General features: G+C 41.1%; 1 protein-coding gene and 1 long non-coding RNA gene across 8 annotated transcripts in view; one reads left to right on the forward strand and one right to left on the reverse strand.

Annotated features, from left to right (window-relative positions):
* Positions 1 to 22,307, forward strand: part of LYPD6B (LY6/PLAUR domain containing 6B) — a 229,735-nt gene that overhangs the window by 129,229 nt on the left and 78,199 nt on the right. Inside the window, exon 2 of one of the 7 annotated variants that reach the window (XM_067025985.1) lies at positions 7,244 to 7,397. The exons of the other annotated variants lie outside the window; for them this stretch is intronic. The gene's annotated coding sequence lies outside the window, so the exon portion shown is untranslated. The remainder of the gene's footprint in view (positions 1 to 7,243; positions 7,398 to 22,307) is intronic. 7 annotated transcript variants of the gene reach the window in all.
* Positions 1 to 22,307, reverse strand: part of LOC136793595 (uncharacterized) — a 221,856-nt gene that overhangs the window by 22,104 nt on the left and 177,445 nt on the right. The gene's annotated exons all lie outside the window — the stretch shown is intronic.

The raw sequence follows: 22,307 nt of genomic DNA on the forward strand, positions 1-22,307 counted from the left end.
AGATGAATGGATAAAGAAGATGTGGCACATATATACGATGGAATGTTGCTCAGCCATGAAAAGAAACGAAATTGAGTTATTTGTAGTGAGGTGGATGGACCTAGAGTCTGTCATACAGAGTGAAGTAAGTCAGAAAGAGAAAAACAAATACCATATGCTAATACATATATATGGAATCTAAAAAAAAAACAAACAAAAAAACGGTTCTGATGAACCTAGGGGCAGGACAGGAATAAAGACGCAGACATAGAGAATGGACTGGAGGACACCGGGAGGGGGAAGGGTAAGCTGGGACGAAGTGAAAGCGTAGCATTGACATTTATACACTACCAAATGTAAAACAGATAGCTAGTGGGAAGCAGCTGCGTTGCACAGAGAGATCAGCTCGGTGCTTTGTGACCACCTAGAGGCGTGGGATATGGAGGGTGGGAGGGAGACACAAGAGGGAAGGGGATATGGGGATATATGTATGCATATAGCTGACTCACTTTGTTATACAGCAGCAGAAACTAACACAACATTGTAGAGCAATTATACTCCAATTAAGATGTTTAAAAAAAGGATATTGTTTAATGAGTTTTATGTGTATGTTTACATATGCATATGTATGAATAAATAAATATGTATTTTTCCCAGTCTCTTTCTATGAAGGTTTAAAATATTTTAAAAGACAGAGTTAGAGGGACTTCCCTGGTGGTCCAGTGGCTAAGACCCCGTGCTCCCAATGCAGGGGGCCCGGGTTCGATCCCTGGTCAGGGAATTAGATTCCACATGCAGCAACTAAAGATTTCATGTGCCTTGGTGCTTGACGTGTAATAGGGGCTCCATTTATGTTTCTTGAATAGATGAATGAATAAAGGAGTTACTAAGATTTATGTCTGGTTTGAACTTCTTGGTAGCCAAAGCAAGAAGAAAAATATATTGATTACCCAGTTCTCGAGTAAACAGAGCATTATTTTTACATTATTTTTTTTTCTTGGTGCTAAGTTCCTGAAAGTATCTGATGAAACATGATATAAAGATAAGATAGTAAGTTTTGAGAAATGTTATTTTCAATAATTAATCAGCTACTCTTGCCCTGGACTAAATGAAAGAATTACTTTGATTGAGCCTGGCAGCTGGAGGCCAACTCTAGCACCTGGAGAATCTGGGTCTTCATTAGCTTCCTAGCAGATTACCTGTTAGAGCATCACTTTCCCACATGGCAGTGGGTCCATGAGACAGCTTATTTTATGCCACTGGATTTTCTTTTCATGATTACAACTGATAGATAATCTACTGAGATTTTATTGTGCTCGCAGGTGTAGGCATTAAGTGGAGTATATGAATTAAGGGAAAACATCCAATAGAAAGAAAACAAATGGTGAGGATACTGCAGTTAGTTTAGGACTTCAGCACGCACTAACCTATACCCTAACAGGTGTGGGTTCTTCAAATTCTGCAGAAAAATTTGCCCTTGCTGACTTGTAGGCTTTATGAGAAAAGGATTATTTTTTGGAAACAAATTTGGATATCAGAATACAGGTGAGAATAAGCTAATGGGTACCTGCTTAATTAAAAAAATATTTTTAAATCAGCTTCTTTGATGAAGACAGAATAGTGCCAAAAAGTACAAAGATACAGTTGCTGAAGGAAAGAAGGTTTCTTTGGTGATGTACGGGCTGAGACGGGAGAGAGAGGACAATTAAAAATCCTTTGATTCAGCAACATAATTATTATTTGAATGTTTTTAAAGGATGTATTTTCTTTGAAGTTGGATAATCAGTTAGTGGAGAAAGACATTGAGTGGTTGAGGGTTTTGTATCTCGAGACAGTCTGAGGAGAAAGGACCAGAAACAGATATTTATTGAGCATCTACTTTTTTTTCCAGGCAGCTATAAAGAGTTTTTAGATATTTTTCTTTTCCTCTGAACTCTTGTGGTAATTCTATTAGTCAAAGAATGGGAAACTGGATTGTCAACGTTAAGTAAATTGTTGAGATTGTGCAGTTAGTGTATACATCCAAGCCAGGACTGAAAGCCACCTAAGTGTTTTCCAAAGCTCACCCTGGTGTTAATTTTTAATTTTAAACCTGCTCCAGTGGCTTCCCATTTGCATGTAAGGGACCCACAGGGGCTTCAGAGCTTTACAAGGGCTTCATTCAAGAGCACATCTGGCATTATCTGTAATACAAAAATGTCTTACAGATATATGTATGTCTATATTTCAAGAATGTGTAGCCACTTTGAGATTCCAATTAATGTATTTGAAAGCATTATGTCTAGAATATAAATTCAGCAAGACCGGAGACTTTTTGGTATATTTTCTGTGATGTAACAAAGTGCCTAGAACCACTTTGGCATAGCAGATGCTCAGTAAGTATTTGTGCACACCAAGAATGAAAGTCATTATAGTTCTTTAAATAAGCCATGCTTTAATTCTATTAATAGAAATTTAGACTGTTTCCACTTTTTTCTTTTATAAACAATACTTATACAGGCTACAAAACGTTCTTATACATACATCTTTGCACTTTATAAAGAAATATTCTAGGGCTTCCCTGGAGGTGCAGTAGTTGAGAGTCCACCTGCCGATGCACGGGACACGGGCTCGTGCCCCGGTCCGGGAAGATCCCACATGCCGCGGAGTGGCTGGGCCCGTGAGCCATGGCCGCTGAGCCTGCGCGTCCGGAGCCTGTGCTCTGCAGCGGGAGAGGCCACAGCGGTGAGAGGCCCGCATATCGAGTAAAAAAAAAAAATCCTATTATTTCATTGTAATAGATTCCTGGAAATGGAATTGCTGGGTGAAAGGAATACATATTTTAGATTTTGATACAACCTTCCTGTGAGCAGTTTGGCACAATTTATCAATGACATTAACTCTGATAGCATGTGAGATTGTATGTTTCACCTCAATCCGGCTGACACGAGTTTTCAGGCTTTTTGCTCTCTTAAGCTATCATTAAATTCCAAAATTTGGTAGGCTTACTGCTTCCTCTAAGTTTCTATTTATCCTTCTTAGAAGCTAGGACAATATAGCGTGGCTTCTTTCCTCCTGTGTTGAGAGAGTATGTATAATGATATTATTCAATGAAGTTTTTTTTAAACCCAAGTTATGTTCTCTTTCCTACAATCTGCACCCCTGTTTGAATATATGGATTCTCTCTTGTCATTGGTAACTATGTGCCTAAAGAGGAAAGAAAAGTCTAGGATTGGTTGTATATCATTAGCAAGTGGATTGGAGCACTTGATGAGAAACCATGGATGCATTTCTGGACCAAATTTAACCGCTGTGGGAATAATCGGTCATTGGGAATGTGGGGTCTCTTGTTCTGGCCCAAACAGCAATGTAAATGCATGAGAGTCTATAGTATGTTCCTGTTGGCTGTTAAGGATGCAGAGAAGCAGCTGCAAAGACCTTGATCTTTGCCCCATAAGCAGGTGTGGATGGGAAAATCCATGTGTGACCAACAGGTCTTTCTGTTACCAACTGGGGTTCTTGTCTTCCTTAATCAATAGAAATTGATCAGAGGCCAGGCAAGAAATTCAGGCAAGGCTTTATTGGGGCCCCTGCTGCAGCAGGGGGAATGAGAACAAACAACATGTTCCCCTGCTTTCTTGCTCCCCCAGGGGGGACAAACTGGTTCCTTATATGGGGTGAGAGTAGGGGTGTGTCTGGGGGTTGGGCCGGACGAGTGGCTTAGGTGGTCTGCCCACCCCTTTGGTGGTGGTGTGTGCAGGGGGCATGTGCAGTACCCTCCTTTTGCTCCTGGCTGTTCAGAAGTGGCAGTTGGGGTTTTTTTGGTCTTTTTGTATCTTGTGACATAATTTGCCCCAACTGCTCATGCACACAGTTATTTTTAGTCCCTTACAGTTTCTTTGTATTTTGTTGCTCAAGGATATGTTTGTCCAGGTGCAAGCGCTGCAGCAAAGGGTCCCAGGTCCCAGCCTGTCTCATTTCCTAGCAAGGAACGTAAAAGGCACTGACTTATTGCTGGTCTTTGCTTTGCATGGGTTTTCAGCAGAGGATTGTAAAGACCTCAGGAGCATGTGCTCAGCATTCTCTAAAACAATGTTAGCAGTCTGTATCTTCTGAAGTAATTAGTGTTCTGTCTTATCCACGAAGAAAACTGTGTAAACAAGTATAGAGTTGACTCTTGAACAACCTGGGTTTGAACTGCATGGCTCCACTTATAGGAGAACTTTTTTCAGTCGTAAATAACACAATACTGTGTGATCTGTTGTTGGTTGAATCCACGGTTGGTTGAATCTGTGGCTGCAGAATCATAGACACGGAGGACCAACTATAAGTTACATGCAGATTTTCGACTGTACAGAGGGTTGGCACCCCTAACCTCCTTTTTCGTCTTTTTGCTTAGGCTACCAGGAAGTTCAGAACCAAAGGTAAATTCTACTAACCCATTCATCATTGCTTCAGTAAAAACATACATGGAGCTCCTATTCCATGTCAAGTACTGTGAAAGTACTGCTGGGTTCAGGTTGCTGCTCGGGATGGAATGGTTTCTTGCCTCCTTGAGCCCCTTGCTTTGGATGCTTGCTCTGGATGGGTAGAGCCCAGCTTTTCCCATGGAACATAACCCATCTCCACTAAACTTATTAGCACTAGAAAGGAGGTGGCTCATTTTCCTCTCGAGTAGAGACAAAGGCTGCTCTTGTCCCAGGTGAAAGGCCTTTGGTGACTTGATTAGCACACAGCCTGGCCTGTGCTGATTTTCAGATGGAGACTATCAGATATAATCTGCCGCCTCATTAGGTTGACACTATTCCTGCCCCCTCTTGTAATAATGTCACTGGAGCACTTAGTAATCTAGGTAAGTGCTGTAAGCATACACTGCAGAGGTAACCCAGGGTCAGCGGTGACAGATGCTCGAAAAAGCAGTTGTTTTCTCATTCCCGGCTCTGGTTAAACTATAACAAGGCAAGAGGTATAATAGTCATGCAGATTTAAATATTAGAGGAACAGCATTTGCAGCAATATAACTTTTTATCTCTGATTCAGACTTGCAGGTTTTCAAGATTGAGGGGACAGTGAAATAAACTGGCTGATTGCCATGGACTTACAGAAGAGTTCATTTATTTTAGAGAAGAAAAGGCAGAGAGGGGCCCTTAAGTGTTTGAAGATGTATACAAAATGGACAATATTTATGAACTCTTCTTTTCCAGGAGATTATGTCTTATTAATGATTCAAGGAGTAATTAGGTTAGACTATAAGAAGAACTTGCTGGCTAGAGACTGGAAAAGCCCGTGGGTGGGGAGTGGAGTAGGCTCCCACCTTTTATACATACATATGTGTGTGTGTGTGTGTGTGTGTGTGTGTGTGTGTGTGTGTAGTCTTTTAATAGTAGGCACTTATTTTCTTTATTGGAAATGGATTCCAGAAACTGTTGGGCTGATGCTAGGCTGTGCACTAATTCACAAAGGTATATAACCTGCCACCAGAGAACCATGCAGATGTGGCAGGAACTGGACAGATCATTCTATATATAGTGGGTTACAAGGATGCAGTGGGGGAAGGGCTGGGGACAATGGGGCATTTGGCTCGATGCCAACTGATATCATCTTCTCTGTGGGTCAGACCTGGGAAACGAGTGATGGGTGAGCTTGGGACTCAGTGCTTCCCAGGATGTGGGGCTCCCTTAAAGAACCAAAATGGGGGAGGGATGCCTTCAAAGCAGAACTGTCTGGAAGCATCAAAGTGGAGAAACTACTTTCTGTCCCTGTGATTCTCTAACATCGGTTAGCACAATTTCTTTGGTAAGTGAAGCCCAGAGAAGGTAAGTAGGAGAAGTCCAATAGAGAACTGAATTTGATCAGGGTCCAGGGTGTCCCTCCAGGGGATGGCCAGATGAATCCTTGATCCTCAGGGACTTAGCTAGATCTGATATACCTGCTGGGTCATGAGGGCCGAGGTCCCTCCGAGATGCTTAGATTCAAATAGCTTCATTGACCTTATCCTTGCTTTTAGAACGCTTCTGTATAGTATTGGGATTTTATTCCTCATACTGTTTGAAAGGGTTTTCCCTAACTTTTACAATTGGATGACCAAGAAAATAAATGCTGATTCTGAACGTGTAATGTGTTAGCTTGGGGAATTTCAACAAAATCCAGCATTGAGGTACAAGTTCGTTCTCCCTTCTTGAGTCTGCTCTTTCTCCAGAGAGAACTTTTCTCCATTTGCCCGATCTTTGAAAATTGGCTAGGCTAAAAGACTAGAAAAAGCTGCAGTGTGAAAAAATAAACTTACATTAGATGGGGTTTGGCCAAAACGTAAAGCTATGCTATAGATCTTCCATCTGCAAATTTTATTTAATTTATGTCCCATACATAAATTAAATATTATGTATGTACCGTGTACTACTAGGTACTGGTGGACAGCAGTAAACATTGCCCTCATGGGGCTCACCTTCTAGTGTGGAAAGCAAACAAATAAGCAGTGAAAATCATATTAGGTAGTGATAAGTGATGGGAAAAGAGATAAGTGTAACGAGAGCTGAGTGAGTCTGTGGAGTAAGTCATGTGACTACCTGAGAGAGTGGGAGCGCTGCTGTGGTGGTGGCGCTGGGACCATTCCAGGAAACAGGAACAGCACCTGCCAAGGTCTTGAGGTAGGGCTAGAATTTGCTTGGTATGTCCTTTGGGAGTAGGGAGGGGGGAGAGATCAGAGAGGTAGCCAGGATTCATCAAGCTGGTTTGCCATGAAAGGAAGCAGCAGTCTTCCATTTGTTTGCACTGTTTTTGCCCTGCAGTTTTTGACTGAACATGCTTCCACGTACCAGTCAGGTAATGAACTTCTTGAAAACCTTGTTGAACGTGTTTGCTGGCTTAATTGCACAGACATGTTAGCCCTGACAGTTCATCAATAAAGGAATTTAAAGGGAATGTGCAAAGGAATTTGGAATATCTGCAGTTTGTTAGGCTTATCACTAGAGACTTCATTTTATTTAGATGCTGTACTTTAAATGAACAAATAAAATGACAAGGCTTTTTGCCTGTTTATTATTTCAGTAGTAATACACGAACATGGTAAAAATGCAGATAATTTCTTTTAGTTAAAATAAGTCTTCCCTGTCTCCCAGTTCTTAGAGAAGCAACCACCGTTAGCAGATTCTGTTAGCAGGGTATGTTTCTAGAATGAAAATAAATACCCTTTTCCTCTCACTACTGGGCATATACCCAGAGAAAACCATAATTCAAAGAGACACACGTACCCCAATATTCATTGCAGCACTATTTACATTGCCAGGTCATGGAAGCAGCCTGAATGCCCACTGACAGACGAATGGATAAAGAAGATGTGGTACATATATACAGTGGAATATTACTCAGCCATAAAAAGGAATAAAATTCAGTCATTTGTAGAGACATGGATGGATCTAGAGACTGTCATACAGAGTGAAGTAAGTCAGAAAGAGAAAAACAAATATCGTATATTAACGCATATATGTGGAATCTAGAAAAATGGTACAGATGAACTGGTTTGCAAGGCAGAAATAGAGACACAGATGTAGAGAACAAACGTATGGACACCAAAGGGGGAAAGTGGCAGTGGGGTGTGTGTGTGTGTGTGTGTGTGATGAATTGGGAGATTGGGATTGACATATATACACTAATATGTAAAAAAATAGATAACTAATAAGAACCTGCTGTACAAAAAATAAGTTAAATTAAATTTTAAAAAAGAAAAAATAAAAGAATGGTCACGGCTATACACATTGTTTTACATCTTAAAGATCTTGGAGCTCTTCAATATCATAAATGTAGCATTGTCTCATTCTTGGTGCTATTCAGTTACCTTAGAAGACCACAGTTTAATCATTCCCACATTGATGGACATTAAGGTGTTTGTATCTTTTCCTGTAACAATCAATACTGTGATGAAAATCCTTGTACACTCTTGGCTTTGCACATTTCTAAGTGTATCTGTAGCAAAAATTCCAGGAAAGGATTGGTAGACAAGGGGGAAATGTGTATTTTAAGTTTTGATAGATTTCCCAAATTATAACAATTTACACTCCCACCTTGGCCGGGAGTCCATGTTTTCCCACATCCTAACCAACCACCTTGTATTACCCTTCTTTTGTGTGTGCAGCGTAGGCAAAAAATGCTGTTTATTGTATTTTTATTTCTCTTAGAATGAAGTTGAATTCAGAGATAAACAATATTGTATTTTGGTCATGGGGGTATTATGTGTGTGACTATGATCCTTTGAAGTACGTGGGGACTTCTTGGAAACCGAGTACCTGGATAATTTTATAAATGGTCCCATGTGCTGGAAAAAAAAGAATGTGAATTCTGTTTGTTGGAAGCAGGGTTTTAAGAGTATTTTTGTATTAATCTTGCTGGTTAAATTGTTCACATTTTCTGTAGCCCTACTGGTTTTCTCCTGCATCTGTTCTCAAATCACTTCTTTCAGAAGAGAACATCTCCCACTCTGGGTTTTTCCATTTGTCCTTATAGTTGTCAGCTTTCACTCAACATTTTTGTAGATGATTATTGTTTAGGAACATTATAGTTATTTCTTCTTGGTGCACTGAACACATGAATTGTTCCTTTTTGTCTGATATTAATATTGGTATACCAGCTTCTTCTCTTTTTAGGTGATGTTTGGTATATTTTTCATTTTCTGTATTCTTTCTACATTTCTATCATTTTCTATTCTAGAAATGTTACTTGAAAACTGTATAAATGAATCAGATTTGTAAACCCATTCAGCATTTTGTATTCTAATAAATGAATTTCATATGTCCATACTTTTTGAATTGCTGATATATTTGAATTTATTTCTGGTATGTTATTTTGTGTTATGTAAAGCCTTTTAAAAATATTTATTTATTTATTTATTTATTTATTTGGTTGCCCTGGGTCTTAGTTGCAGCTGGTGGGCTCCTTAGTTGCAGCTCTCAGGCTCTTAGTTATGGAGCACCAGCTCCTTAGTTGCAGTACGTGGGCTCCTTAGTTGCAGCAGGCGGACTCCTTATTTGTGGCTCAAGGGCTCCTTAGTTGTGGCTAGCCAGCTCCTTAATTGTGGCATGTGAACTCTTAGTTGTGGCATGTATGTGGGATTTAGTTCCCTGACCAGGGATCCAACCCGGGCCGCCTGCTGTAAAACCTTTTTTTCTATTAAAAAATAGTTCCTGTCTTCTGTTGGATTAATCAAATTTTCTTTTTCTTTTTAAAAAAAATTTTATTTATTTGGCTGCAACGGGTCTTAGTTGTGGCACACTGGATCTTCATTGCCGTGTGCAGGATCTTTAGTTGTGGCATGTGGGATCTTCATTGCGGCATGCGGGATCTAGTTCCCTGCAGGGTGCCTGGGCCTGATCGAACCTGGGCCCCCTGCATTGGAAGCATGGAGTCTTAACCACTGGACCACCAGGGAAGTCCCTAATCAAATTTTCTCTTATTCTTCCTTTTCCCCTTTGCCTAATTGGAAGCTGATTTAGTCTTCTAAGGCTGCTGGAACAAAGTGCCACCTGCTGGGTGGCTCAAAACCAGAGAAATTTATTCTCTCACAGCTCTGGAGGGTAGAAGTCTGAAGTCAAGGTGTCTGAAAGGCCATGCTCCTCTGAAACCTGTAGGGGAATCCTTCCTTGCATCGTCTTAGCATCTGGTGGTTGCTGACAATATTTGGCATTCCTTGGTTGGCCCTTACATCACTCTAAACCCTGCCATCCTGATCACACATCTTCTAAAGGTCTCTGTGGGGTTTCTGCTCTTAGCTTTATTATTTCCTTCTATCTGCTTGCTTTGGGTTTATATTACTCTACTTTTTCTAGATTCTTGAGGTGGGAGCTAGATTATTGCTCTGAGACATTGCTTTTTTAATGTTTGCATTTAGTGCTTTAAATTTCCCTCTCAACACTGCTTTAACTGTGTTCCACTTATTTTGACCTATTGTATTTTCATTTTCATTCAGTTAAATATATTTTAAAATTTCCTTTAAGACTTTGGCTTCGACCCATTTAGAAGTGTAGTTTCCAAGTGTTTGGAGTTTTATCTGTTACCCTTCTGTTACTAATTTCTAGTTGATTCGTTGTGGTTGGAGAATATACTCTGGCTGATATAAATTCTTTTAAATTTGTGGAGGTTGGTTTTATAGCCCATGATGTCTCTTTTGGTCAGTGTTCCATGGGCATTTGGAAAGAATGTGTTTCTGCTGTTTGGGGCTGGAGTGTTGCATAAATATCTATTAGATTCTGTTGGTTGGTGGTATTTTTGTCTTACATTCTTCTATAACCTTGCTGATATTCTGTCTAGTTGTTCTATTAATTGTTGAGAGAGGGCAATGCATTTCTTAAAATCTTTCTTCTCAGAATGCATCCTTCCTCTTTGAAGACCAAAATATTTTCTGAATTCATGAGGAGCATTAATTACCTGACCAATCAATCAATAGACCATGGTGGTTATGTGACCCCACTGTCCCTTCCTTGTATCCTTAACTCTTTCTTTAAAATAAATAATATATTTTGTTTTAAATTTTAATTTTTTTAATTAAAGTATAGTTGAGTTATAATATTGTATTAGTTTCAGGTATACAGCAAAGTGATTCAGTTATGTGTGTGTGTGTGTGTGTGTGTGTGTGTGTGTGTGTGTGTGTGTGTGTGTATACACGTATATATGTATATTTAGATTATTATCCATCATATATTAAGTATAGTTCCCTGTCAGTAAATCCTTGTTGCTTAGCTATTTTATGTATGGTAGTTTATATTGATATATGTTAATCCCATACTTCTGTTTTATCCCTCTCCCTCCCTCCCTTTTCCTTTTGGTAACCATAAGTTTGTTTTCTGTGTCTGTGAGTCTGTTTCTATTTTGTATATATAGATTCATTTTTATTATTTTTTAGATTCCACATAAAAGTGATCATATAATATTTGTCTTTCTCTGTCTGACTTCACCAAGTATAATATTCTCTAGGTCTATCCATGTTGCTGCAAATGGCAATATTTCATTTTTTATGGCTGAGTAATATTCCATTGTATGTATACATATAGATAGATAGATATCTATCTATATATATATATATATATATATATATATATCACATCTTCTTAAGCCACTTCTCTGTTGATGGGCACATAGGTTGCTTCCATGTCTTGGCTATTGTAAGTAGTGCTGCTATGAACATTGAGGTGTATGTATCTTGCCAAACTAGAGTTTTTGTCTGTTTTTGGATATATGCGCAGAAGTGGGATTGTTGGATCATATGGTAACTCTATTATTTAAGGAACCTCCATACTGTTCTCCATAGTGGCTGCACCAATTTACATTCCTACTATTATTACCATCTTACATTAGTGTGGCACATTTGTCACAATTAATGATCCAGTAATGACAGATTATAATTAAGTAGAGTCCATATTCACATTTCCTTAGTTTTGACCTAATGTCTTTTCTCTGTTCTAGGGGCCCATCTAGGATATCCCATTACATTTACAGACTATCCTTTACTTTTTTGTATTCATGAATCAATTTATTTTCCAGCAAAGTTTGTTAATTGGTAGCTTTCTCTCTTATGAGACAAGAATATTAACATACTTTAATTCCCCTTTGTTTATCCACCCCGGCTTCTTGGCTAGTGTTATGTAAATTTTGGTTCCAACTTTTTTTAGGACTATAAATGCCAGTGAGTTTATAATCCCAGCAAGGACATTCAATGAGAAAAAGCTGTTCTTGGTTTTCCTGTGCTGAGGATGTCGGTGAAAACCATAGGTCTGCACAACCAAGTTTTGGCTATCCAGTTGATGATTTTAGAAATTTGTCTTCTGAAATTGCAAAATGATGTTTTTCTCAAATCACTCCACCTTCATCCCAAAAGAATGGCAAAGAAATTAACCGTGGGTGGCAAAAACTTGTTTCAATCTCAGTGGTTTCTAGACCCAGATATCTCCATCCAGTTGTCTCTCTTTTGGGGAGCATAAAGACAGAATCATCATGAGATGCAGTAAAGAACACTGGCAGAGTTTAGTTGTTTTTAAAATTGCAGTTATAACTAATTACATGCTAAGATGTGAACAGCTGCACAAGAATATTTAACAGATTTCTTGGAGTCATCCCCACTTTTTTTTTTTTCTTTTTTTGCGGTACGCGGGCCTCTCACCGCTGCGGCCTCTCCCGCTGCGGAGCACAGGCTCCGGACGCACAGGCTCAGCGACCAAGGCTCACGGGCCCAGCCGCTCCGCGGCACGTGGGATCCTCCTGGACCGGGGCACGAGCCCGCGTGCCCTGCATCGGCAGGCGGACTCTCAACCACTGCGCCACCAGGGAAGCCCCCATCCCCACTTTTGATATGCCTTTTGAAAAGCCTAGCTTATGAGAGTACATAGTGAGTGGTTATTTTATATTTTCCGTAAGATAGTGAAAAACCACACCTGAAAATTAGCAAGAAATGGATTCTGTTTTCTGCTACATAAGCTGCTCGTTGTCAGTTGCTTCAGCTGGTGGACAGCCACAGTACATGGCCTAGGTGCCTGAGCGTGGTCAGTGGGCACTGCTAGGTGAGACGAGATCAGTTCAAATTGGACAATGAGGGAAGTCTTCGTGGAGGTGCCCTCTGAGCTCAGTTTTGAAGGATGAGCAGGATCCTTTCATTCAATAATGTATATATTGGGCTTCCCTGGTGGCGCAGTGGTTGAGAGTCCGCCTGCCGATGCAGGAGACACGGGTTCGTGCCCTGGTCCGGGAAGATCCCACATGCCGCGGAGCGGCTAAGCCCGGGAGCCATGGCCGCTGGGCCTGTGCGTCCGGAGCCTGTGCCCCGCAACGGGAGAGGCCACAACAGTGAGAGGCCCGCATACCGCAAAAAAAAAAAAAAAAAAAAATAATGTATATATTAAGCTTCAACTGTGTACCCATCACTGTGTTAGAACTCGGACCCCAGGGTGAAACAAGTTATGACTTTTGCCTTTGGGGAGCTCATAGTGGCGTGGGCAGTGGGGACCGACTGATTGATCCATCAGTGCTTACAGTCTTGTGCAGGGGATGGCAAACTGTGGCCTGTGGCCAAAGCCAGCCTGTCACCTGTTTTTGTATGACCCATGAGCTGACAGTGATTTTTACAAGCTAAGAGGAGGCAGGGAATGGGTATAGGGTTTCCCAGCACTGTTTCTTTGGACATTTCTAGCCGAAGTGGAGCCCATACCTGGCCCTTTAGACAAAGGCCTAATGTTTTATAGGTTAGAATCATAGCATACCCAAGGGGCTATAGAAACAGAGGAGGGACAGCTAAATATGACTGGGGAGACCAGAGAAGTAACCCCCAGCAGAGGAGATACTATGGAAACAAACTTCTGATTCCACTTGCTGTGCCTTCACACACCAGCTTTCATGTTGTCCATCCTTGAGTTTTTCCTTTAAAATTTAGTTCTTCGTCTGCTCCTTATAAAACATGGTTTTGGTTGTTATACTTCTCTCATTGTCCATTGATTGTGTTCCCTATAGGTGGGGCTTCAGGGGTTCTGAGGACCCCATAAACTGATGCACGTGTGCATTTTTCTGGGAAAAGGACACATGGCTTTCATCACATGCTCTAAGAGGTCCATCATTCAGAAATTTGGGAAGCACAGTTTTAAAGTGGGTTTCTTTAAACTAAAATCAGGCCTGCTGATGGTGGGTTCTGACCAGTGCAGAATTATGCACGGGGATTATGAATTCCCTTCTCTTAGTCCAGGTCGAGATCCTCGTAGGCTTAGGCACTTAGAAGACATTTGGTGAGTGGCTCCTCTCAGAGTTCTCTGTGCTTGGGCTACGGGACCAGTTTCTTTAGGGACATTGGGGGATATCAGAGGATATCAGTCTGGATTATTCAGCCTCTGTTCTGTGCCAATGGTGATACGATGGATAAACAAAACCAGACATGGCCTTGTCTCTCATGGGGCTTAAATCCAATGTGGGAGACAGATATTAAGCACATCATCATACTAGCAAATGTAAAATTGCAGCTGTCTTAAGTGCTCCCAGTAGACTGCACTGAGAGCCTTTGTTAGATGGAGTTAAAAACACAGTGAGAGTGGTCAGATAAGGCTTTCCAGGCCAAGTGGCTCATGACATGAAATAGAAAGGACTGGTGGGAGTTAAGGGCAAGAGGAAGAGAGGGGAAAGCTCTCTAGGTTGGAGGACACCACATCCAAAGGCTCTGTGGTAGGATGGAGCTCCGCATAAATGAATGTCAGAAACAAAGCCCATGTGACCGGAGCAGCTAGAGCGCTCGGACAGCAGGTAGGTGTAAGGGGCCGGGCCTGGTTAAATGAGTTTCACCTTTCCCTGGGAAGCAATAGAAGATACTTGGAGGAATTTAAGTAGAGAACTATTATAATCAGGTTAGAGGTAACTTGGAAGGCTCAGGCTAGAGGACGCCCAGATACTGAAGACGCTCTCAGCTTCAGACTTTCATGCCTGAACTGTGGCTGTTGGATCCCTTCCTGGAAAACCCCAAATATGAACAACCCCAAGGATATATGAAGGAAAAGCAACTCCAGTAAGATCCCTGCAGCAACAACAAAAGGCATTGGAGACTTCGGGGCTGGCAGCTGTGGGAGACCCTCCTCATACTTACTTGCTGCCCTAGGAACATGTTTTAAACGTTGCAGAGCTTTTCCCAGACTATTATCTTTTCAGATTTCCTAGAAAATGTGTTAAGGCATGAAACTCAAGGTGCCTGCATGGAAAGTTCCAGAACTGAACCTAGAATACAGGCCTCCTCCTGAGGTTCCATCCCACAAGTGCGGTGCTGGGTGCCGGTCAGGCAAAGGGCCCTCCACACAGTCCTGGGCCAGGACTCTACGTAGGAGGGTGCACAATCCCAGGCCCTCAGTGTCTGCGCCGGGGCATTGACTCAAATTCTCCTGGAGCCTTACTGTGCCCAAGGCCCCAACATCCACTGGGCTTCCGGAGGCTTTGTAGATAGTTGTATGGCCCATAACTCTGCACGTTTAAAACAGAACACAAAAGAAAGCAGAAACCCCACAGTGAAGCTATATGAGAAAGAACTTTTATTGGTCCAGCTACCAGGTTACCTTTGGCTTGCGATAAACAGAATGATCCAACTCATTAACCTAGGAGAAAGTATTTCTGAAGGGCAGGCTTTTTGTATCTTGAAAAGCTTTAAGAGGAATTTAAATGTATTCTCATTTGGCAGGAATTTGTGTATTGTGATTACCTCCAGTTAGAGTAAATTGTCTGATGTGATTGCAAGAAGTCTTGGGGTTGGGTAGAGCAGGCTTGGCTGATTACAGATTTATTCATATGAGCCAACGTGTGTGTGTGTGTGTGTGTGTATGTGTGTGTGTATGTGTGTGTATTTTTCAAATCAGAGATGGTTGTAGACTTGTGTTCTAAGCTGTGGGTCGTTTTGATTCTTCCTTTTTTTCAGAATATTTCAAGATAACTGCAAGAACAGACCTCTCTTGACCCATTTATCTATGTAATTTTAATGCAGAAGAAATAGTAAGGGAATATCTAGACACAAAAATCTAGTCTTCGCATTCCCTGGAAAGCTCGGCAATTTTCCTTTCTAAACTGGCTGGCTGAGTGTGAGAAGTTGATTTGACGTGTCAAATCTTGGATATTCGTTGTAAAAGCTTTTACTTTTGCTTAGTAATTCTAAACTGTGTTACATCTTCCCAGGGAAAAGAAAGGCAGGACTTCATGGCTGGATTTGAACAAATTGGAGGAATTTAGAAAGAGTCTTAAAGGGATTAAGGGCTGGAGGGAGTGACTAAAAAGACATTAAAGGAGTGAAATGTATGTCTTGGCCAAACTACAGATGTGGGAGCAGCAGAGGGCAGAACACTTAGGGGATGGTTGAATGTTGGGAAAGGAAGAGGGGCTGTTTCAAGGCTCTTTACCCCTTTTTGGGTCATGGACCCTTTTGCAAATACAGTAATAGCTCAAAACCTCTCCTCAGAAGAACTCCCAAGCTCACACATGCTTGGTTTGTCTGTTTCTTGCTCTTGTTCTTGGCTCTAGACATGTGGAGTTACCACATGAGTCTGGAATTGCCAGAGCTTTTAACTTTTTTCAAGACAAATAAGAAATACAGATTTTTATGTTTTTTATGTGAATTTTTCCATATAAAGAAACTGTACTGACCAAGTTAAATAGCATTCTGGGCCATTGGAGCCTCTAGGTTGCCACAACATCTTCATCTTCCTTATTGTCTCTGAGTTCCTTGTATCTGTTTATGCATTTGGTTGGCTCCACTTTTTCACGCAGGGAGGCTTTCCCCAAAGTCTGGTCATCCTTGGCTGTAAGTCGGTGGGGCTCTTCTGTAGGTGATGAATGGTGAGTACATATGGGTATTTCTCTGGGGCACTTAGTTTTTCCAGAAGATTGTCCAGTCTCCCACGAGCGTGAGGAGTAAGGTGGGGTATGAAGGGGGACAAGGGAGGGAGAAGGTCTGTGGTCCTATACCTGGGTGCTGCTGTTGTACGAGTGGGCGTTTGAGTATGCGGATTACTGCGGACCCACTAGTTGTCAGTTTTACACTTTGTCCTACTGCTCCACTGGTGCCTGATGCCTTTGAAGCCAGAGAATCCTCTTCTTACTTTTCTCCAAAGGATGAAGCCTTGTTTTTTTTGTAGAGTTCGATGCCTTGCTGTGCAGAGCTGGGGAGGGGCTCTGCAGGTCTAAGTTAGTCTGACTGCTTTTAAATAGTCTCTCTGTTTTCAACCTAAGATCCACCCCTGCTCTTTTGCTACCTGCTCTTCAGGTGCTGAGCCCCTCAGGGATTCTACAGAACAAGTTAGTTTCTTTTTTTTTTGTATGTGGGCCTCTCCCGTTGCAGAGCACAGGCTCTGGACGCGCAGGCTCAGCGGCCATGGCTCACGGGCCCAGCTGCTCTGCGGCATGTGGGATCTTCCCGGACCGGGGCACGAACCCATGTCCCCTGCATCGGCAGGCGGACTCTCAACCACTGCGCCACCAGGGAAGCCCCATTAGTTTGTTTCTTGTTGGTATCCTACTTGGCAGGCTATTGGCAGGGCAAAGAATACCATAAGCTAAATTAGTTACCATTTGTCCTTCTATTTTCCAAAATCTCTCTTCTGCAGTTAGCTGCTTCTAGTTCTTTACTTTAGTAAGGAAAAATTTAATCATTTTAACCAGCAATCTTTTTAGTGGGGATTTGGGAAGGGAAAGACAAACGTGTATTACAGTCTGCCATTTAAAAAAAAAAATGAAGCATAGTTGATTTACAATATTGTCTTTAAGGCGTACAGCAAACTGATTCAGTTATTTTTTTCAGATTATATTCCATTATAAGTTATTACATGATATTGACTACAGTTCCCTGTGCTATACAGTAAATCTTTGTTGCTTATCTAGTTTATGTAGAGTAGTTTGTATCTGTTAATTCCATACTCCTAATTTCCCTCCCTCTCCCATTTGGTAACCATAAATTTGTTTTTTATGTCTATGAGTCTGTTTCTGTTTTGTATATAGATTCATTTTTGTTATTTTTAGAATCCACATATAAGTGATAATTGCATAATATTTGTGTTTCCCTGTCTGACTTACTTCACTAAGTGTAATATTCTCTAGGTCCATGAATGTTGCTACAAATGGAAATATTTTATTCTTTTTTTAATAGCTGAGGAATATTCCATTGTATATATGTATGTATATAAACACCACATCTTCTGAAGCCAGTTGCCTCTTGGTGGGCACTTGGGTTGTTTCCATGTCTTGGCTATTGTAGATAGTGCTGCTATGAATGTTGCAGTGCATATATCTTTTCGAATTAGAGTTTTCATTTTTTCCAGATATGTACCCAGGAATGGATTGCTGGATCATGTGGTAGCTTTATTTTTAGGTCTTTAAGGAACCTCCATAAAGTTTCCATAGTGGCTGCATAAATTTACATTCCCACCAACAGCACAAGGGTTCTCTTTTCTCCACATCTTTGACAACACTTATTGTCTTTTTTGATGATAGCCATTCTGACTGTTGTGAGGTGATAGCTCATTGTGGTTTAGATTTGCATTTCTCTAATAATTAGCAGTGTTGAGCATCTTCTCATGTGCTGGTTGGCCATCTGTATGTCGTCTTTGAAAAAATGTCTATTGAGGTCTCTGCCCATTTTTTGATTGGATTGTTTGTTTTCTTGATATTTAGTTGTATGAGCTGTTTGAATATCTTGGATATTAACCCCTTGTCAGTCACATCATTTGCAAATATTTTCTCCCATTCTGTAGGTTGTCTTTTTGTTTTGTTGATGATTTCTTTTGCTATGTAAAAGCTTATAAGTTTGATTAGATCCCATTTACTTATTTTTGCTTTTATTTCTCTTGCCTTGGGAGGACGACCTAAGACAACATTGCTATGATTTTTGTCAGAATGTTTTGCCTATGTTCTCTTCTAGGAGTTTTATGGTGTCATGTCTTACATTTAAGTCTTTAAGCCATTTTGAGTTTATTTTTGTGTATTGTGTGAGGGAGTGTTCTAACTTCACTGATTTAAATGCAGGTGTCCAGCTTTCCCAACACTACTTGCTGAAGAGACCGTCTTTTCTCCATTGTGTATTCTTGCCTCCTTTGTCAAAGATTAATTGACCATACGTGTGTCATTTATTTCTGGGCTCTTTATTCTTTTCCATTGATCTATATGTCTGTTTTTGTGCCAATACCATGCTGTTTTGATTACTGTAGCTTTATAGTATTGTCTGGAGTCTGGGAGGATTATGCCTCCAGCTTTGTTTTATTTCCCTTTGGATTGCTTTGGCAATTCTGGGTCTTTGTGGTTCCATGTAAATTTTAGGATTAGTTCTTCTAGTTCTGTGAAAAATGTCATGGGTATTTTGATAGGGATTGCATTAAATCTATAGATTGCTTTGGGTAGTATGGCCATTTTAACATTTCTTCTTCCAGTCTAAGAGCATGGGATATCTTTTTAGTGGGGATCTGGGAAGGGAAGCACAGGAATTTGTATTATCAGTCTACCATTTTTAACAGGATGTCTTCCTGTTTCCTGATCCAATTCCATCTTACTTCCTTTAGCCTTGTATTTTCTCACCTTTGAAAGGTCACTGATTCTTCAGTTTAATGACCTCTCTCTGGCCTCATCTTCAGTCTCACACTCAGATTACTGTGGATTCTTGACGCTTGATCCTTCCTGTGGCTTCCTGATCCCAGCTACCCTTCACCTACTTCTGGCCACCACTCAGTGTCATGAGTTAGCTCTCCTTCATCTGCTCTCCCCTAAATATATGCATCCCCCAAGGACCTGCCCAAGGCTCTCTTCTGAAACAAACATAGCCATTTCCATATACACCGCTGTTACCTTTAAGTAGGGATTCCTAGGTCTGCATCCTGAGCCCTGACCTTCTCTCTTGACCTATTCTAGCAAGTATAAATGCCTGTTGAAGATACTTACAGAGAAGTCCTGCTGAGACCTCAAATTCACACGTCTAAAACCAAATCAGTTTTATCTCCCATAGCCTGTGCTTCCTCCTGTGTTTTTCATTTCTGTTAATGGTGTCACTGTCCTCCATTTACTTCAGATCCTCAGGGCCATTTCTCAGCTACTACTTTTTCTCACCCGAGAATCTAATTAGTTACAAAATTCTATTGCTTTTATCCTCATAGGGCCTCAGAACCTGTCTTTATCTTTCATTTCCATTTCCACTGCCCTTGCTGAGGACTGTATCACCTCTTGCTCGAATTATTGCAAAACCTTCATACTGCTGTTCCTACTTGTATTTCATCTTCCCTCCAATTCGTCTTCTATACCAGTGACTCCCAAATGCAGATCTAGTAACATCAAAATGAACTGTGATTTTTAAAACTGAGTATTTCTGGATATCTCCACTCACTGATTATGGTTAATTAGGTCTGGGTGGGATGCAGGCCTCTGAACTTTTAAAGATGCTTCACAGTGAGTAAAGCAAATTTAGAACAATGTTTACTCAATGTATCATTTATGTAATTTTAGGACAAAACCAATGCTGTATAGTTTTTATGAATCTATACATATACCTGTATACATTTGAGTCTTGAACAATGCAGGGGTAGGGGTGTCTACCCTCTGCACAGTCAAAAATCTGCTTAACTTATAGTCAGCCCTCAGTATATGCAGTTCCTCCATATACAGGATTCCTCCATATCTGTGGTTCTGCATCTTCAGATAACCAACCATAATCATGTAATACTGTAGTGTTTACTATAGAAAAAAAAATCCACCTATAAGTGGACCTTCACAGTTCGAACCAAACCCATGTTGAAGGGTCAGCTGTATAAATGTGGACCAGAAGGATACTCATCGAAGAGAAGTGTTTATTTCTGAGGAAGAGAACAAAGGGGAGCTCGCTCAAGGAGAGGTATGGTTTATTTCTCTTAAAAAATTCTAGAGCCAAAGTGGCAAAACATTGACATGATTTCATTGAGAATGGAGAATTGTTATATTGTTTTCTGTACTTTTCTGTCTATAGTAAGTGATTTTGAAAATCTCCCGATGATTCTGATGCCTACTTAGGTTTAGGTTCTGCAGAAAATGCACCCGTGACCACATCACACCTGTCTGAAAGGCTCCCATGACTCCCATCTCCTGCAGAGTCAATTTCAAGTTCCTTGACATGGCATTTGAGATGCTGGCCTACCTATTTTCCTTGCCTTTCATTCTCACCATCTATTCAGCGTGCCAGAAAACTCTGCTCTTCACAGAGCCTGGAAAATGTCTTTTGCTTTCACTTGTCTCTGTGTCTTTTGCTTGCAGATGCTGTTTTTAAAATTTTATTTATTTATTTGTTTATTTATTTATGGCTGTGTTGGGTCTTCGTTGCTGCACGCAGGCTTTCTCTAGTTGTGGTGAGTGGGGGCTACTCTTCGTTGCGGTGCGCGGGCTTCTAATCGCAGTGGCTTCACTTGTTGCGGAACACGGGCTCTAGGCTCACCAGCTTCAGTAGTTGTGGCTCATGGGCTTAGTTGCTCCGTGGCATGTGGGATCCTCCTGGACAAGGGCTCAAATCTGTGTCCCCTGCATTGGCAGGCGGATTCTTAACTACTGTGCCACCAGGAAGTCCCTGTTTTTCTGTATTGAATTCTCTTCCCTGACTCCCAACCTTTTGCTCATCAAAATACTGTCTGTCCTTCAAGATCTGTTTTAAGTTCTACCTTCTCTAAGAAACTTTCCCCCTTTTCAAAAGCTTTTTCTGTGCTTCCTACAGGATTTCATTTATACTTTTATGGTACTTATAATATGGGTCATTGTTATTCACCTTTGTCCTATCCCATCCTCCCCTGTCCTCAAATGTAAACTGCTTGAAGGCAAGGGCTGTGTTATTCACTTACTCAATATATCTTTTATTGATCATACGTTTCTGAGCACATGTTTATTTAAGGTATTGTGCTAAATTATGGGGGAGAGGTATGTGAGTAAAGCAGAGTTCCATTCAGATTCTCTCATGAAGTTTATATCATGTGTTTAAGTCTCCAAGTGGAGGAGAGGACAAGGATGCCGTATCTGTCTGGCAGGCTGTGATATTTTAAAAGAAGAGGGAATCCAGTGTGGTTGGTGAAGTTGGACAAAGACTTATGGATAAGTTGTCTTTTGAGCTGGGCTGTTCTGTGTAAGATATTAACAAGGAGACATAGTCAGGATAGAAGCTTGTTGAAGTGATGGATAAATCCCAGGCAGAGGGACCTCAAGTCTCAGAGGCTTTTTTAAGAATAGTCAGTAATTTACTTTGACCAAAGCCTGAACCAAATGGAGGGGAACAGTAGAAAATAAGGCTGGAAGAAGGGTTTGGGACTCATTCTAGTGGACCCAGATGCTAGGCTATAAAGAGATGGGGCTTCATTTGGTTAGATGCCACTGAAAGTTTGTTGGCAGGGTTGTGGCATGATCAGGCTTTGTTTAAGGCAGCAACAACTGGCTTGGTCAGTAAAAGGAGCTGGCAGAGCAGGTAGGAAGAAGTAACAATCTGGTCCAAGACAGGTGATTCAAGCTGGGATCGGGGTGCGGGGGGGGTGTCAGGCAGCAGGCATGGAAGAGAGAGGTCAGGCGTGAGCAGTTTTGTAGGGTAGAATTGATTTGCTATACTTTCTGACTGTGGATTATGGATTGGTATTGGGGAGCAGGTGGGGGAGAGTCCTTGAAGATGACTCAAGGAATTTAGCCTGAACCCTGACCAGGAAGTGGTTCCATTAATAAGAAGAGCATTGGGAAGAGGATGAGGTTTTGTGGTAAAGATGACGTGTCTGGTTTTGGACATTGTAGTAGATTGAATAGTATCTCCCAAACTAGATATATTTAAGTCCTAATCCCTACTGCCTGTGAACGTGACGTTATTTGGAAATAGGGTCTTTGTAAAT

Source organism: Kogia breviceps, chromosome 2 (genome assembly GCF_026419965.1).
Source record: "Kogia breviceps isolate mKogBre1 chromosome 2, mKogBre1 haplotype 1, whole genome shotgun sequence".
In the NCBI taxonomy this organism is placed as follows: Eukaryota; Metazoa; Chordata; class Mammalia; order Artiodactyla; family Physeteridae; genus Kogia; species Kogia breviceps.